Here is a 15721-nt window from a genome sequence, read left to right on the forward strand (position 1 = left end):
CCTCAAGGGACATCAGCACATGGTGAAACTTCCCAGGGAAGCAAATGAATAATTATTAAATTTCGGTGTCATGAGAACTATTCTTTGGGGAAGGAGAAATTCACAGTTACTTTGTAGGAGCATGTGCCATGCCAAGACAAAAGGAACAGGTACTCCAGGGTTCAGGATAACTCAGATAAGATAAGGACCAGAGTGGCCAACTCTCCAGTGTGGCTCTAATTAGGTCTGTTGGCACCCCACTCCAGTACTCTTGCCTGGGAAACCCCATGGATGGAGGAGCCTGGTGGGCTGCAGTCCATGAGGTCACCAAGAGTTGGACACGACTGAGCGACTTCACTTTCACTTTTCACTTTCATGCATTGGAGAAGGCAATGGCAACCCACTCCAGTGTTCTTGCCTGGAGAATCCCGGGGACGGGGGAGCCTGGTGGGCTGCCGTCTATGGGGTCACACACAGTTGGACACGACCGAAGCGACTGAGCAGCAGCAGCAGTATGCACATATCAGAGGTTAGCTCTGACAGGGTGAAAGTGTTGACAATGGGGGAAAAAGTGTAACACAGATGGAACCTGTAACCAGCATGTGCTCACAGGAGGGTGTGAACTTAGTATCAGGACTGTCATTCGAAACTGCAGTTGTTTCAAGAAAATGGTTATTCTAACCAGAGAAAGCATGAGAGTCCCAGCACTAGAAATCTTAAGTGAAAAACTGTTCTCTAAATCCCAGTCAGCAAGACATCAAACGAGAGGTACTGAAATCTAACAAGATACAAGGAACACTGAGTGTATCACACACCACTGCACTCAAATGGGACCAGAAGGGGAGTGGACAGGGAGGACAGGATTCAGTCTTCCTAAAAACTCAGCAAGTATGACTATTTTCAATCCAGGGGCCACACAATTTTAAAAGCAAAGTATTTGAGTCAAATAAAAGTATCCTCATGGAGGAAACATGCCAGAAGGAATCAAGCGGCTTGGTAATGGTAACATTTATGGGTTGAAATCAGGATAGGGTGGGAAGGCGCTTCTATGACACAAACCCCAACATGAGGAGGGTCAACCTTTCTGAACAACTAACTCTGCTAGGCCGGAATGACTCCAGCGGTTACGTTTAACTTCTTAAAGAGAAAACTGTATTTCCACTTCTGATTTCTGACATCTACCTTTCAAAGATCTGAAGGATTTCAACTTTCATTCTCTATCCCTGATCAAACAGAAGCAAAAGGATCAGATCTCTGCAAAAGCAAAAATTAAAAATTTTCATTCTGAAAGGATCCTGAAATTCACCGTGGTATAACTGTTTAGTTTTAAAGTAAAGGACCAACGCCCAGAGTTGATTTAAGGTTGATGGCAGGTTTAGAACAACAAACCAGGGCAGCCAGGTTCCATACAAGGATGAGGCACCCTACCCAAACCACTGTGCCTTCCAAACCTCTCAGATTACTTCCGTTTCAATAAACAAAGGAATATACATGTGCTCTACTATAATCCTGTATTACGAGGCAATGTTTATTTTATGTGAGTTTAGGTAATTCAGTGGATGAGAGGACCCAGAGGCCTTGGTTCTTACTCTGCTAGCAACTGACTCCACGAGCTCACCAACACTGAGACTTTCCTTTTCTCATCCATAAGCAATTTCAGTAATATTAAAATGGGCAAGAGGGCTCGTGTGATCTTACCATGCCACTGATTACAAGCTTCATCACTACCCAGGTATGTTAAAATGTGAAAAACTGCCTGAAAATTGATGAGATGTGGTGGAAACACGTCCTTCTACTGTAGCAGACAAACACCGGCTGCAAAGAGGAGTGGGGACCAGAGTGGGAGAAAGGGCCTGTCTGGATGGGTCATGGGCCCTTGAGATGTTTCCACGGGAGAACAAAGCCTCCTCTCCCTCTATGACACTGCAGTGCTTCTAACCCCCAGGCCCGAGAGCACCCTTCCTCTTGCTGGCCCTCAATCCACTGGTCTTAAAGTTGTGTAGATCTTCTCCTAGAGACATTCTCAAACGATTAGCTCGCTCCAGTCTGTGCTCATGGCCGTGGCTCCAGGTGAGGCCTCACCGCTGCCCTGGTCTGCTCCAACAGCCTCCCAGTCCTCATATCCCCCATGTCCATCCCCACCAATCCATCCCACGCACTCGGACAACACTCATGTCCTTGGAGCACAACATTCACGATACACTTCTTCCACTCCAAAAGCCTCAGTGATCTTGTGACAACATCTCAGGAAAGACAATAGGCTAAGAGGTCGAGACCACCCAGGCTAGAATGCTTTGTGGCACTTGGGCAAGCATCTAAACTTCTGAGCCTCCATTTCCTCACTTGTGAAGTGCGAGTGCTTAGAGTACCAACTAACAGTACTTGAGAAAAATCCATGTAAGGGCTCAGTGCAGAGTCTGACACATAGTAATAGTTTAATAAAAGTTAACCCTTATTATCAACAACTTGTCTTTCTAACCTTTCTTTCCACTTCTGCCTGTCAGCTTCATGCATGTGGGCTACTTGCTTTAATGTCCAATGATGCACTTGTCTGCTCTCTAAACGTTCTCACATAGAATGCCTGTCCTCTGTGCACCTGTAAGACTCCTCTATGATGGGTGAGGTGAAATTCAAATGTGGATTCTGTTCTGTTTCATTTAATTCAATTCTCTCTTTCATGGGGCCTGACATCCTTGGAGGCCCTTATAGCCGATACTGGCAAACACCCCTATATCCACAGAGACATTCCCTGAAGGTGTAGTTTAGCAGCCAGGTAGGTGAGGTGAAACTTAAACCCACTTCCTCAGTTTGGGATGGGCCCCAGGATATCAGATTTCCACTCTTCTAGTTATTACTTCAAGTAACCAAGGCCTAAATCAAGGCCAAGGACCCTCTCTGGAAGGTGGTGGAAGTTCCCATATGTGAATATGGTAACAGGGGGTCTAGACTGTAACTGGCAGTCATCTTGCAAGATCAGCCTATGGACAAAACAAACATCTGAGAAGACTTCAGAGAAACAGAACATAAGTTTGCCTATGGGACTTTTCAGGTCGGGTGGTCATTTAAGCCCATCTGGCACTGGGTTCTCTGTCTCTTGCACAAAAAGCATCCTAACCAACTGCGCAGTGCAAGGAGCTGATAACCTGGCAAGCTCTGCCATAAAGCTTTCCCAGATACAGTGAGACAAGCCCCCCCTCAGAAATCTGCTTCTGATCCCCTTCTAGTCTAAGGTGCAGACTAAGTACAGGTGTAAAAGGATTAAAGTATAAGCGACTTCGGAAAGCCCTTTGCAGTCAGAAACTGTGTTGTTCAGCTTTGTATACAACCCCAAGACACACACACAGCACACACTCAGTAACTGACAAGCCAATAAATTAATAGAAAGAGTGAATCAAATGTGGGCTAACAGGAAGGAACAGACTTTACAGATGTGAAAGATTGCAAATTGTTCATCTTGGATGGCTTGAAGATGGACCTTTAATCATGAGGTTAGATTTTTAAGTTACAGAGTAACAGAGTTACATGAAGGGCAGAGCCCACTGAACAAATCCCAGCAGCACAAGGACAGAGGACAGGGCAGGTAAGTTGCAGGAGACAGATCTACACGATTTGGACAAGTCACCTGGCATCTCTAGGCCTCAGTTCTCAATTCTTTATAAAAGAGGTAGGGGATATGACTTCCTATAGGGAGGCTGCAAGAATTATCTATGGAAAGCAACTATTAATAGGAAGGTGCCCATATCAGTAATACCGGAAACTGAATGTATACAAAGACAAACCCATTTGGTAACTAATGGAAACAGTAACTGTTTCCATCAGTAACAGAAGAGTTGGTAGGCACAAAGGAGGGCTTAAAAATAATTAGAAATTTTCTTAGGGGAGAGGGACAGGATGTGGCCGAGTAAGGGGCTGAGTAAAAAGTAAAACCATCATCCATACTCTCTACTATCTACTTAGGCATCAAAGTCACCCTAAAAGATGGTAAACAGCTTTGCCTTGATTTCTGTAATTCAAGTTGGAAATAAGACACCCAAGGACTGATACTCACTTCTACAAACAAGAGGACAATCAACAGTTAGGCTGAGAGAAAAGGAGGAGGTAGTGGCAAGGAGGTCCTTGCAAACATCCCCAAATTAAGAATTCTGACAACCCCCCCGCCCAAAGAAAAAGCTCAGCTGATCCCAGGGAAAGAGATAACTCACCTCATTTTCAAAAGCGGCTTTGCTGGAATACTGGAATTAGTGTCTGTGAAAACCTAGTTTTAAATATTTTCCCAGTTATTTGAGATTCTCCAGCTTTATTCCTGACCATATCCCCTAAACCTCACTTCCCCTTCCCCAAGAAGAAAAATAAGTGAAGAAGAAACATCTATCAAACCACTATTTGGCAAGCCCCCATGCTGGGCACTTTCAACTGTATCATCTCATGGAATCCCTAACAATTCTGCAACATGAAACCCTGGACAGAAATGATCTCAAAATTGAATCAAGAAGCTGAGGACAGAGTCTGAAGTAATGAGGTACTTTTCTTGAAAAAAAATCTGACCATCAAATTTTAATACACTTTCTACTTTCACTTTCAGCTAAATTCTGTTCCATATTCTGTAAAACTAGCCATCAGTAACCATCAATAACATTCCTCCTTTTGTCTTCAGTTAGAAACAAAAAAGAAATGCGAAAAAGAGAATCTGTCCAGAAAAACTTCCTGTTGATGAGAAGTTATAATCTAGGGTAAGAATGTAAAAGGGACACGAGTGACTGAGCTTTCCCTAGACAATCCCGGGCAGCATCCAAGCGGATTGAAACAGTGATGCGCTTGTCCCCTCACCGCAGATGGAAAGTTAAACTGTACATCCACAGCCACCGAATGCCAAACCGGTTGTGTCCCTATCTCTAGATTCTGTCCTAAGTGCTGTTGGCTGAGAGGTGCAAGTAAAACAAGTGCAAACCAACAGGTTATCTACTGAGTGGTCAGGGAAACAAGTTACAAAACCTAACAAGCAACATGAGCTCTTCCGTGCCACCCTATAAAGAAAGCACTTCCTGCCACCGGTCCCGCTTTTAAAGAATTAAGGCTCCCCACCACTCTCCCGTCGAAACTCTAGGTTCCGCAGCCCAGCTCGTAAGTCATGCACTGGATTCTTCCATTCGGGACTCCCCACCCCCACCCCAAAGTGGGCCAAGTGCATTATCCAAATTTGCAATCAAGAAGCCAAGAGCTGAGCTCAACTACAGTCGTGATCAGGGGAAACCATCACCCTAAAAGTGCAAGGGCACGGAACGGTTGGTTGCAAGACACAGTTCAGAATAACAAGTCTTGCTCCAGGCACGACTCCCTCCACCCCGAGGCGGGCTTGCGAACCCTGGGGTAGGGTGGGGGGCGAGTTTTATCTGCGTTTAAACTGTAAAAGAGGACTTTTCCTTGCTACTTGCAGCAGACAAGACCCGGCCGCGAGCCGCTCCAGCCCGCGACCCCACCGCCCTCGCGCCCCGATTCCCTCAAGAGCAGCCCAGGTGGTTCCCGAGTCCCCGCCCCCGCGATTCCCCACCGGCCTCATCTTCTCCGAGGATGGCTACAGTTATCTGGTTTTAATAAAAACCGAAGCGTTCCCAGGCTAGCGGGCTCGCCTCCGGGGCGGGGGCAGAGGCGGGAGGGCAAGAGAGAAAACGAAAGGCCCGAGGGGACCGACCCGCGCCGCGACCCCCCGACCCCGCGGTGGTTCTCCCGGCTCACGCGGGTTTTGTTCTCCTCCAAGGAAGCGCGATCGCTCTCGGGGCTCTTCCCTGGACCTCCGGCCGCGCGTTCATCTAGCCCGGGCGGGTGAACCCGAGCGCAGAGCCCACCCCGCCCTGCCTCCCGTAGGCGAGCCGGGTGCGTTCCCGCCGCGCCAGTCAGTGGGCACACCGCCTGCCGGCGGCTTCCACCGCTGAACAGGTGAGACAGCATCGCGCCGAAACGGCCGAGGCGCCTGCCGTCGCGCCCTGAGACCCGGGTCCGGCGGGCTCCTTCGCCACGCGGGCGCGGCGCGGGCCGGGCCGGCAGTCGCTCGTGCTCACCAGGTTCAGAACCCAACAGCGGGGTCGCATCCTTCGGTCCCGGCCGCGCACCGGCGTGGGTGTCATGGCCGAGCGGCGGCCAGCCGAAGTTTTCCGGAGCCGCCCGCTTACCTCTTAGGCCGAGCGCAGCGGCGGCTCAGAGAAGCGGCTAGGCGGCGGTGGCGGCGGAGCCCGGGGACCAGCCGAGCCGGGAGGAGGCTGGAGGGAGGCACCGGCCAGCAGGGGCAGCGGCGATGGGAAGAGGAAGGCGCCGGGTATCTACAATCAGAACGTGGGCTGACCGTGACGTCACAATGGCGCGGCAGGCCAATCGCCGTCCGGAGGCCGAATCTAGCGCTATGATGTCATGCGGCCCGGGAGCCAATCGTGAGACAATAGAACTTTCGTGATTGTAAATTCCAGAATCCGATGCAGTGGAGAGCCGTGGTCCGGGTTGGTCCCCTCTGGTTCACGTGTCTCTGGGCAATTTTATCCGCTTTCTTCCTAATAAGCCTGCGTGGAACGCAGAGCCTGCGCAATAGCACCGGTGAAGTTCTCGATGCCCTGAACTGGGTTTCTCTCACTGCCAGGCGTGGCAGGGTTGTGTGGCTGCGTTTGGACGGCAGACTGTCCAAACAGTCTGTGGTGCTGTCTCCTCTCGGGTTCTGGAAGGGAGCCAGTTCTTGGTTTTAGATGAAAGGGTTAAATGCCTACGGAGAGTACCAGAACTAACGAAATAGGGCAGCAACAACAACAAAAAAAGCGCTGGAAACTGATGCTATAGCTTAACTCCCTGTTGGTAGATTTACCATGATTTTTCTTAGGGATTCTGATTTTCCATTAGTGATCACTGCCAACTCCATTTCTCCTCAAGACTTTTTGTAGGAGATAAGGTGATGGAGTAAGTGACATCTTTTCAACTAGACAAATACAAGCACGTAAGACAAAGTGCTTTGTGTTTGGGGCATGAGTAGATCCTTGCTGTTTTTCACTGATATTTGGATAATTTAAGGCCTTCATCATCCTAGTATCCTATGCTTTCTTCATATTAGGTCTCAGAAATTAAACCTTTCTCCCAGTGCACTCTAACTATATTTCTGTTACCCAATGCCCATGGATCCAACATAGCCAAGTATTTAATGCAGGCAAATTTATTTTACATACAATGTAATGTTTATCATGTGCTAGGTGTGTTCCAGGCACTGGGCCATCGCCCATTGCCTTAAGAATTAAGATGTTCAAACTATATACAAATTAGATAACATAAACATACACAGATAACTAAGATTTTTAATATCTGATTGCCATTCTACTCCACAAACACTGACTGCAGTTTGCAATATTATGCTTGGTGTAAAAAACTGCAAGAATTCCCTCCCCATGTAAAATGATACAGTCAGGAAACAACTACTGTGCAGAATGGTAAACTGCTTTGACAGAAGCCAAAATACATAAATTGATGAATAACTTTCTGTCAAGGGGCATGTGAAAAAGCATCTGTCAGAGGCACAGAAGAGTTCAGCAAAGATGTCTCCCTTACTCTTCACTCTTCCGCTGGAAGTTCAAGGCCAGAGCTGGTTCAACTCTCTGTCACCCTATCCAAATCTATCTTTCCAGGTTTTAAAATTTTCAAATGTAACTTGATATTCCAAAAATCTCAAGTTTTATACCACACAGAATTGTTTTTATTGTGTTTACCTATCAATAAAATGTTTTAAACCCATACTATCAAAATATCTGTTGTTGGTGGTTAGTCGTTCAGTCGTGTCCAACTCTTTGCAACTCCGTGGACTGTAGTCTGCCCGGCTCCTCTGTCCATGGAATTCTCCAGGCAAGAATGCTGGAGTGTGTTGCCATTTCCTTCTCCAGGGGATCTTCCTGACCCAGGAATCGAACCCAGGTCTCCTGGATTGCAGGCAGATTCTTTACTATCTGAGCCACCAAATCTGTATTTATTTTTAATTATGGACTTATATGGGCTTCCCAGGTGATGCTAGTGGTAAAGAATCCACCTGCCAGTGCAAGAGACATAAGAAGCCTGAGTTCGATCTGTGGGTCAGAAAGATCCCTTGGAGGAGGGCATGGCAACCCACTCCAGTATTCTTGCCTGGAGAATCCCATGGACAGAGGAGCCTGACATGCTTACAGTCCATAGGGTCGCAATAAGTCAGACACGACTGAAGAGACTTAGCATGCATGCACATGGACTTATGTAACCATCATCATACATTAAATATTAAATATTTTTTCTTATTTTAAGATAAAAGTAAATATAAAGTTTATTATTTTATTCCTATCTCCCAAAGGATGTCTTTTCACATGCTCTTGACAAACGCCTTAGTTATTATCTGTTATCTTGGTTTCCATTAGGGCATTTTTCACTCTGCATTGTAGTTTCCTGACTGTCACATCGTGTTCGGTCTGTGGGGTGCTTGTACCTCCACTTTGAAGACCCTTACTTTAGATTGTAAAGTCTATTGGAAGGGAGTTTACTGTGTGTTGAATTTTGATCATTATTTATTCTCAGATATTACTACAGTCCTGATATATAATAAGAGCTTAGTAAATATGCTTTAATAAGTATGTGAGCTCTTATCCCTGCCTCACCATCATCATATTGATACTTCCATTTCCTGCTCCAGAACTCAAAAACTCTGTCAGATAGATATGTCCCAAGACTGTTGACGCCTCTCAAACTTAAGCTAGTAAGGTCGTGTTCTCATTCTCTCCCCATCCAGAGACTTAGGGCTCCCAATACATATATAATTCAGGGAGGAACTTCTGCCCCCACCTAACTCATCTTACACCCTGCAGCGTGAACTGGCTACCATGACCTCAGTATGAGTTACTCCATCTGGTTGCACCATCACATTCATGGATAAAGCTGCAAGAAATGGCTCTCCAACTTAACTGTGGCTATTTTTTTTTTTCCAAAATAAATCAAAAGAATGGGTAGGACTCCATGCCAGGGTTCAAGAAAAGTATGTTAGTGAGTGTCGGAATCAACTTCCTGGCCAAGTTGGTTCCTACACCCTGTGGTGAAGTCATTCCAAACCTGACAACCAACCTATCAAAAGTGAACCCAAGTAGGTGCCGTACAAAGCCCTGTAACTCTTGCTTGATTCCATAAAGCATCCATGGTAGTCCCCCAAAAAGTGATTGTTGAATTACCTTCATGTAATAATTGACTATTTTATTATTCCTTCTCCTCTTCCTCTTCCTGCTTTTCTCTATTTTTAAATTCTGGCAACATTTTTCCTTCAGTGATCCCAGACCTCCTCCAACCATACACTTCCATTTGTATCAGAAGGTTGCTTCAGTATTGAGAAATATTGGAAATTTTGTTCTATTGTTACAGCACCTGAAGTTGAATTGCTGCTGCTGCTGCTGCTGCTGCTGCTAAGTCGCTTCAGTCGTGTCCGACTCTGTGCAACCCCATAGACGGCAGCCCACCAGGCTCCTCCGGCCCCAGGATTCTCCAGGCAAGAACACTGGAGTGGGTTGCCATTTCCTTCTCCAATGCATGAAAGTGAAAAGTGAAAGTGAAGTCACTCAGTCGTGGACTGCAGCCCACCAGGCTCCTCCATCCATGGGATTTTCCAGGTGAGAGTACTGGAGTGGATTGCCATTGCCTTCTCCGAAGTTGAATTAAGAAATATGATTGAAAGTTTCACCAGCATACCATTCTAAGGAGTGTTGTTTGATTTAAAGAGGAAATACTATATGTGCTGAGAAGGTATTTGCACAACTCAGTGAAACCTGTCCTTTGTAATAAAATATAAGCCCCTGTTTGCTTCTGGACATTTGAATTCTGATTAAAATATAGGCCAAGTATAAGCTAGTTAACTGGTAGCTCAGATGGTAAAGAATCTGCCTCTAATGCAGGAGACCTGGCTTCTATTCCTGGGTTGGGAAGATCCCCTGGAGGAGGACATGGCAACCCACTCCAGTATTCTTGCCTGGAGAATTTCATAAACAGAGGAACCTGGCAGGTACAGTCCATGGTGTCCCAAAGAGTGAGACATGACTGAGTGACTAATACTTTCACTTTCATAAGCTAGTTTATAGCTAAGGGTGACACTATTCCATCTCTGCCTTTTGTTTTTCTTCCCTATGATCCTACTTTTTTCCTCTTTTCTAATTTGTGCTTTCTGTTATCTTGTTGTTGGGGTTCCCATTGGCCTGCTTTGTCTTTGCTGGAGAGAGATTAAAAGGCAGCTTCCTTTCCTTCTCAGACCTTGGAATTAGTTCCAAGCTTCCATTGTTACTTTGCTGCCACTCCTCTTTATTGCTGGTCAACATGTACCCAGATTTATCTCTATTTCTGTCATCTTGATGGATGTGAGCTACTGGAAGGCACTGCCCATGCCTGGCTACCATGTTGCTACCCCACAGCTAGCAGAACCTCTGGCAAATAGCAGATGCTCACAAATATCTGCCGAATGTAAACAATTTGAACTATTTCTGGATTCTCTGGTCTTGTCTTCTCCACTTCCTTTCAGAGTCTTTAGTGCTCTATCTAGGAGCAACTGGATAATGAAAGAAAGGATCTGTGTCCTCATCTCTATCTTCATTTCCCAGGTGATGTTATCACTCCCCCTTTAATGGCTTTAGATTCCATCTGTAATCTGCTGGCTCTCAAATGTATTTTCTCCAGCCCAGACCTTTCCCCTGAATTCCAGACTTATATTCTTAACTGCCTATTAATGACTCCTTCTCTTGGCTGTCTATCTAAAATGTATCTCAAACTGAGAATAAAAAAAAAAAATGAGCTCTTGGTTTTCCCCCAGACTTGCTCCCCCTGGGGTATTCTCAAAACAAACACCTTAGAGTTATGTTTAACTCCTCTCTCTCTTTCATATCTTACCTCCATGCATCAGCAAAATCGTGCCCAGAATAATCTAACCCAGAAACCTCGGAGGCTTGCACCCTGGCTTCACTCTGATCTCTATAAACGTCCTCTTTGTAGAGAGTTCTCCTTGATCACTTTCTAAATTTGTAACATCTCCCTCTTTGCCTCCCCTATTCTGGAAGCTTTTACTCTGCTTTTTTTTTTTCCTCCCTAGCACTTATTGTCAGACATAGCATGGGTTCACTTTTAATATTTATTTATCCTCATCCCCCCATTAACTTACTGAGAGCACAGGCTTTTCTCTTCACCACTGCTTGAAACCTCAGCACTTGGAACACTGCTTGGCACCTGGTAGGACCTCAGGCAGTACTTACACTTATTCAGTGGATAAATTAAGGAAAAAATGAATAGAAAACTGAAATGCAGATCAATAAGATATGTTTGTATTAGGTACCACTTGGCCAAAAATGAAGTCTAAGAGAAAAAAAATACCAAGTACAATAATTTTAAAAATTACTATTGATGAGTATTATTTTTCTGTTCCCCATTATAATGTTTTTTCCTGCCACCTTTCTGAAATGTTAAAATCTGAAAAGTTAGGGATTTCCCTGTTGGTCCAGTGGTTAAGAATCTGCTTGCCAATGCAGGGGACATGGGTTCAATCCCTAGTCCTGGAAGATCCCACATGCCGCAGAGCAACTAAGACTGTGCATGCACTCCCAACTATTGAGCCTGTGCTCTAGAGCCCGCGAGCCGCAGCTACTGAAGCCCACATGTCAACAGCCAGTGCTCCACAGTAAGAGAAGCCACCATAATGAGAAGCCTGAGCACCACAACTAGAGAGTAGCCCCTGGGGCTCTCCACAACTAGAGAAAAGCCTGCACGCAGCAATGAAAACTCAGCGCAGCCAAAAATAAGTAAATACATTAAAAAAATTTTTTTTAATCTGAAAAGTTAACACATTCTAAGAGAATACCTAACCTTTTGAAAGCACTGTTTTAAAAGAGGATAAAAGACTGTAACTCTGGTTACGATGAAAAAGGCATACCATTGTCTTAAATTGGTATGAATTTGGGATGTCTTAACTGTGGTGTTGGAGATTCTTGAGAGTCCCTTGGACTGCAAGGAGATCAAACCAGTCAATCCTAAAGGTAATCAGTCCTGAATATTCATTGGAAGGACTGATGCTGAAGCTGAAACTCCAATACTTGGGCTCTAATACTTTGGCCACCTGATGCGAAGAACTGACTCATTGGAAAAGGCCCAAATGCTAGCAAAGATTGAAGCCAGGAGAAGAAGGGGACGGCAGAGGATGAGATGGTTGGATGGCATCACTGACTTGATGGACGTGAGTTTGAGCAAGCTCTGGGAGTTGGTGATGAACAGGGAAGTCTGGCGTGCTGCAGTCCATGGGGTCACAGGGTCAGACACGACTGAGTGACTGAACTGACTGATTGACTGATTCTTCTATAAATGTATCAGTTATCTTGAATATCAAGTACTTTCTCTTGAAACAGAGACTGTTATGATAACCATTTAGATGAAGAGTCAAATTTGGTACCAGTTCTTTTTCTTTTTACTACTCATAAATTTCTAAAACCTTTCCCATTTACACTCTCCTTTTATCCTTTCAGCACCATAATTAGATGACAGAATTGGGCCACAGAAGAGTTAAGTGACATACCCAAGGTTGCAAAGCCAGTTAGTGCAGAATTAAGATTGAATTCAGGTCTCAGTCCTCAACCTCTTTACAAGCTATGCTAAAGACACGATCTTAAATCAGGAAAGCTTCTCAAGAAATTTCTAATTGATATATTTCATTCTACAACATATGAAAGAGCTAAAGAATTCTAGAAAGTAGACAGAAGCAGATGATAACCACACTTCTAGCTAAAAACGATGTGCAGCTGGCAAAGAGCAGTGATGTGGTTCTGTTGTTAAGAGCATGTTTGTGTGGACTATGTCCTACTTGAGCAGTGGGTTCTAGAAGTGTTCTAGATGGCTTGGGTGCTGGGGATATAGTACAGAATATGCTTTGCTCTAATTCTGACATTTATAAAACAAGTTTCCCAAACATTAGCCATAGTTGGTTTAATTGTTCTAGGTTATGCAATGTATTAGTTTATATAACATGTCATAAAATTTATTCCTTTTGTGTACCTGCAGAACTAGACATTTTCTTACATGTCAAAAACTGGCAATGCCATTTCATTTCACAATCTCAAATTTCGTTGAGAGTAAATGTAGCATCTTAAGTCTCAAATTAAATCTACAAGTGTATGTTGCTGTGCAGTTATGTCTGCAAACTATTGCCTGGTGTCTGGTGGTGAAGCACATTTTTTAAAAAAATTTTCATATATTCTCTAATGTCGGTTTACTCAGTCGACTCTCTTTCAGGTTTAATGGTTTTGTAGTATTGTCTTCTGATCTGAATGTTTAAATGATGCATTGACTCGCATCAGATGTATTTCAATATAATGAATACATTCTATTGTCAGATTGATACCCTATACACATAAAGTTGTTTAAAGTCCAGAAAATTAGAAGTACAATAATAACCTTGTTATTTGTGTATTTTGCTGATCAGTAAGATTAATTTCTACATAGTCTTAATCTGTATCTAATCTTTTCATTTTTCTCTGTTCCTTCCTGCACCCTTTTTACTTTCTGATGTGACCTAGGACAAAATGTTTCTTTCCTATTCTCCCTGTAATCAGAGCATTCTGTACAGGCCTTTGTTTTATCACTTATAATGCTAATATTGTAATCATTTGCTTATACTTCTCTTCCTTAACTCAAGGCCAGAATGTGTGTCATTTATCTTTGTTCCTCTAGCATTATGCTATGCCAGTTACATTTACTGAACAAGATTTCCAAAGACTGTTTACTTTCTTCATGAGAAAGACATCAAATAAAACATAGTAGGCTGTTTCAGGATATGCATGAGATATGCAGGATATGCAGGATATGCAGCTTCTGAAAGTGCCTCCAGTAATCTCTGGCACCTGATAGCCATGTCTATGGACTAGACTTAGTAACTTGCTCCTAACAGAAAGAACATGGCAAAGATGATGGAATGACATTTCCAAGATTAGGTAGGAAAAAAGTGACTTCTGGGATTTCCACAGTTGTCTGGTGGCTAAGACTCCAAGCTCCCAGTGCAGGGGGCCCAGGTTTGATCCCTGGTCAGGGAGCTAGATCCCACATGCCACAGCTAAGAGCTTGCATGCCAAAACCAAATGATCCCCTATGCTGCGAGGAAGATTGCAGCTCCTGTGAGCGGCAACTTCGATCCAGCACAGCCAAATAAATAAATATTAAAAAAAAAAAAAGAAAGAAAGAAAGTAGTGACTTCTATCTTATTGGTTCTTTCCATATAGCTCCTTGACTTGCAGATTTTGTTGAAACAAGTATCATGTTGGAAATGCTCACATAACAAGAAACTAAGGGTGGCCTCTAGCCAATAGACAACTAGGAACTCAAGTCCTCAATGTGACAGTCTACAAGGAACAGAATCCTGACACCAACCACTTGGGTGAGCTTGGAAGTGGATTCTTACCCACTAAAGCCTTGAGATGATTACAGGCCCTAAGGGCATCTTTTTTCCTGACTTGTGGGCATCTTGGGTATAGTCTGTGAAAAGCCCTGGAGCAGAGAACCCACCTAAGTAAGCAACACACTGATTTCTCTCCTATAGAAGCTTTGAGTTAAAAATGTGAGAATTCCCTGGCAGTCCACTGGTTGGGACTTGGCGCTTTCACCGCCATATTGTTGTTTTTGTTCAGTTGCTAAGTCATGTCCAACTCCTTGTGACCCCATGAACTGCAGTACGCCAGGCTTCCCTGTCCTTCTCTATTGTCCAGAGTTCGCTCAAACTCATATCCATTGAGTCGATGATGCTATCCAACAATTTCATCCTCTGTCACCCCCTTTTCCTCTTGCCCTCACTACTATGGTCTGGGTTCAATCCCTGGTTGGGGAACTAAAATCCCTCAAGCCAAGTGACTTGACAGAAAAAAAAACCCCCAAACTGTTGTTTCAAGCCACTGTTTTGAGATAATTGTTACAAAGCAATAGATACGCATCCTAGGTGGTGCTAGTGGTAAAGAATCTGCCTGCCGGTGCAGGAGACATGAGACGCAGGTAGGGAAGATCCCCTGGAGGAGGGCATAGCAACCCACTCCAGTATTCATGCCTGGAGAATCCCCATGGACAAAGGAGTCTGGCAGGCTACAGTCCATGGGGTTGCAAAAGAGTCAGACACGACTGAAGCAACTGAGCACGTACACATGAAGATAACATCAGTAGTTTACTTTTAAAAACAGAAATCAGAGACAGAAGAATTGAAATAAAATCTATTTACTTTACTTGTCAGAACAATCTAGGTATGCCTAGTATTTTGACAACTAGGTCAATATTCCAGCTGCAAGAGCTTGCCTTTCCCATTATGGTTTTCTGTTATCACACAAAACAATTTTACACATATGGGGAGAGGCTGCCACATTTGAAAAGGAGGAGATAGCAATCAAGACAGGCCATCCTGGAAACAAATTAAACTACTACTGCATTGAATGAAGGCTTACTGGAAAGAGACCCTCATTCTCATTCTGACATCAATAAACTTTTTTTCAAGTCAGGGGGTTAGTCAAGTGCCTCCAATTTTTATTTATTACTTTGAATTAGTTTTCATTCCAATACCAGAGAAAGGCAATGCCAAGGAATGTTCAAACTACAGTGTAATTGCACTCATTTCACATGCTAGCAAGATAATGTTCAAAATCCATCAAGTTAGGGTTCAACAGTACCTGAACTGAGAACTTCCAGAGGTACTAGTTGGATTTAGAAAAGGCAGAGG

General features: G+C 44.2%; 1 protein-coding gene and 1 long non-coding RNA gene across 4 annotated transcripts in view; one reads left to right on the forward strand and one right to left on the reverse strand.

Annotated features, from left to right (window-relative positions):
• The window catches only part of ELOVL5 (ELOVL fatty acid elongase 5), a 69835-nt gene extending 63568 nt beyond the window's left edge, over positions 1-6267 (reverse strand). The window contains exon 1 of one of the 2 annotated variants that reach the window (XM_081517389.1): positions 6147-6267. The gene's annotated coding sequence lies outside the window, so the exon portion shown is untranslated. Of the gene's footprint in view, positions 1-6035 lie in introns of both variants that reach the window. The other variant, XM_081517390.1, reaches the window with a different exon arrangement.
• A 159-nt stretch (positions 6268-6426) lies between these two features.
• Positions 6427-15721, forward strand: part of LOC145516258 (uncharacterized) — a 42556-nt gene continuing 33261 nt past the window's right edge. Inside the window, exons 1-4 of one of the 2 annotated variants that reach the window (XR_014061243.1) lie at positions 6427-6561; positions 9373-9617; positions 9900-10006; positions 14247-14401. This is a non-coding gene — a long non-coding RNA (uncharacterized LOC145516258). The remainder of the gene's footprint in view (positions 6562-9372; positions 9618-9899; positions 10007-14246; positions 14402-15721) is intronic. The other variant, XR_014061244.1, reaches the window with a different exon arrangement.

The sequence above is a fragment of the Giraffa tippelskirchi genome, chromosome 8, assembly GCF_054371585.1.
Source record: "Giraffa tippelskirchi isolate mGirTip1 chromosome 8, T2T-mGirTip1v1.2.pri, whole genome shotgun sequence".
NCBI lineage: Eukaryota > Metazoa > Chordata > Mammalia > Artiodactyla > Giraffidae > Giraffa > Giraffa tippelskirchi.